General features: G+C 37.8%; 1 long non-coding RNA gene across 1 annotated transcript; it reads left to right on the top strand.

Annotated features, from left to right (window-relative positions):
- Positions 1–1591: 1591 nt before the first annotated feature.
- On the top strand, positions 1592–2616 carry LOC146666699 (uncharacterized). The gene is made up of 3 exons (XR_014912454.1): positions 1592–1659; positions 1828–1891; positions 2287–2616. It is a non-coding gene; the product is annotated as an uncharacterized LOC146666699 (long non-coding RNA).
- The last annotated feature ends 358 nt before the right edge of the window (positions 2617–2974 follow it).

Genomic DNA, 2974 nt, shown 5'->3' with positions numbered 1-2974 from the left:
ATTATTGTTCTGATTAAGGAAACAGTAAATCTGGCCACATTATTGTCCCGATCCTCCAATCTTCCCTTTCCAATGTGACTAAATAAAATGCAACTTTTTTTTAATAAAAGCAGTTAATAAACCCAGATATTTCTTACAGTAAGAATCCTCCAACAACCTTTCAAAAGAATTTTTTTTGTCTTTCCTCAATTTTGAGACCAACTGAACCCACAAACCTGAAGCTGCAGACCCCAAACTAACCAAATTTAATGTTTCCTTAATCAGCACAGTAATTTTTAAGTCTTTATGTGTTATGTTTACTCACAGTTTTGATGCTTGCTTCTTCGACTTGATCCACGATTAGCTCTGCACCATCGCTCTGCTGTTTTCTCTCTCCTCATGCTTCTCCTTCATTCGTCCTGTCCTCAGATATAATCCAACCTGCCTCCTTGTTTCCTCCTTGACTTGTATTCGCAAAATTTCCAGTTAAATTAAGAGTAATCCAGAAAAGTTTCCCTGCTTCAAAAGCTCTTCCAGTTGCTTGTCTTCTTGTCCTCCTTCAAATGTGCAGTTTATATATTTGTATTTATTTGACTTCATATTGCCATGGCAACATAACACAGAGCATCATGGTAGATTAAAGCAGGTGGTTCTGTCCTCTACAGAAATGCTGATAAACTCAATTTATTTGAGTTGTCTTAATTTAGAAAAACTAAGTAAGACAGAAGTTTTTCTTCTCAGTGCGGAGGGATGAAAGATGTGTTTTGAAAATGCCACGTCACTACCGTCCTCCTCCCTAGCACGGATCAGTCCGCAAGTTCATGGTGCCAGCATTTTTTATGGAATATGTTGAGCAAACCTAGGAAAGCGTCAGCTCAAGAGATTATTGTTGTCATTGCTGTGGATCTTTACCTGATACACTGACTTGGTGAGTAAATGTTTACTCTTATTCAAACTGATTTTGTGGCTTCTCTTAGTTTAGCACCGTGCTAGCTAGTTAGTGTTAGCCTAGCGTTGCTGCTGCGGCTGGGCTCATGTTACTTAGAAATGAACACCACAGCCTTAAAAACCTTATATAAAAATGTGTCTGTGAAATTTTCTGTTGATTGTTTGAAATAAAAAAGTGAGATAAGAGCCCAGACAAAATTCTTCGGGGGGGGGGGGGGGGGTGAAAACAATAAGCCAGGAGTTAGCTGTGCTCGCGGACTCTTACCAAGCCTTGACCTCCCGGTCAGCTATAACAGAGCTCTCGTCGGAGCCTGTGCGTACTTGTAAGCGCAGCAATGGTGGAGGAGCGCGGCTAAAAAACCTATTACTTTTTCTGGGTCACAAAATCAACTTTTAAGATATTTTCAGGCGAGAATGTAGCTGTCGAAAGTTCAAATATCTGCTCGATTTATCAAGACGTCACATATTTGCAAAAATGCCCAGACGTTTTCCAAGACGTCCATTTTTTTCATGCTTTGTGGCACCTTGAACATCTGTGGCATCTATTAATGTCAAATCTAGCCTTTATTTAACAACATAAGCAAACTCTATGTTACAATGATTGCACAGCCATTAAGGATCAAATCGGTTTCTGAAAAATGTTCTGTTTTTTCTCCCTCTGCTTGCTTCATACTGTCTTTGAGGCTCGGGACCAGCACTCCTGCTGTTGGACAGAAAGACATCAACTCAGTGGTAAGTATTTTGGTTTTCCAATATATTAGCAACTGTCAGTGACATTTATATTAATCAGGCTGAACTTTAATCATACTTTAGATCAGCCTGTTTTACTTATTGTTTTACTTCTTTTTTGGTTTGGGGAAGTTGTTTCTTTACTGATCTTTTCCTGTCTTCTGTTATTAGACTTGAGATATGACTGCACTAGGCTGTTGCTGGTGACTCCAGTTAATTCTACAAGACATGCTGTGTAAGTAAACAAACAACAACAGTTTGGTCTGCATTTCTTGAAAGATCACATCCCCCAAACTTAGTTTAGAGGGTCTACACTGAATATAGTGAAGTCTGCAAGTTTAACAGCAAAATTTGTTTTGTGCCCAAATCATTTTGCACATCATTAGAATGAAAGTTATTGGCCATCTTTGCATAGCCCTTTTTAAAATGATGCTTTCATGACATTATTGTGTGTCGGGTGGGGGTCACGGCTATCCAGACTGACAATTTGGACATTGAATGTCACCTCTCCAGTGGGGAGGGAGCCTGAGATTGTCTAAATTGGAGTCTGTTTCATACCAAATGCAGAAAAAAATGTTTTAAGAAAGCAATTAAGTTCATGTTCCAAAAAATATGATTGTTTGCTTGCAGGACAACAGGAGAGATGAGTCCTCCGTCACAGATGGTGTGGTCAGTGAAGATGGTCGCCTGCAGGTTCAAGCTCATTGCATCTCCAACCCACATCCACTGCCACTGTACTTAAGGGAAGTTAAAGACTTTCTTCTGCACCTATATTTGGATCACCTCGATCCGTGATAGTCATTCAGGCAGTAATGCCTGGACTGGAAACAAGCCATCCTTAAAATATTACAACATTCCAGCTCATGTGTTGGAATGAAAAACAAATGTGTTGTTTAAATTAGAGACTACACTTGTGACAGAACAACAAATATTTTATTTTGATTATATAAGTAATTTAAGTACAAAACAAACTTGTGGTAGGCCTAAACTTATTTTTAGAATAACTAAATCTGAGACTTTGTTTCATTGTAAGATTATAACCGTGATGGCAATATAATTGTTTGTTGTTCAGCAGAACAGTGTCCAGTATGTTGGCTGTTATACTTTGTTGTGTTTGAAAATAAAAGTTGGTCTGATTTTAACATCATTACAAAAAGTGTTGTTAATTATTTTTAATCATATTCAGGTTACCACAAATTGTTTTTCATTTAGTTGAACTTGAAATGTTTGTCAGTAAGTAAACAATTAGTACTGTACAGTCAGAAATATCAAGTTATTCTTAATACTGCAGACTTGCAATATTAGTCATCTTAAGTAA

Source organism: Rhamphochromis longiceps, linkage group LG7 (assembly GCF_057381845.1).
Source record: "Rhamphochromis longiceps isolate RC_006_pf linkage group LG7, R_longiceps_female_GT1.1, whole genome shotgun sequence".
Classification (NCBI taxonomy): domain Eukaryota; kingdom Metazoa; phylum Chordata; class Actinopteri; order Cichliformes; family Cichlidae; genus Rhamphochromis; species Rhamphochromis longiceps.
Note: the sequence above shows the minus strand (reverse complement) of the source record. Positions and strands in the feature narration are given on the sequence as shown.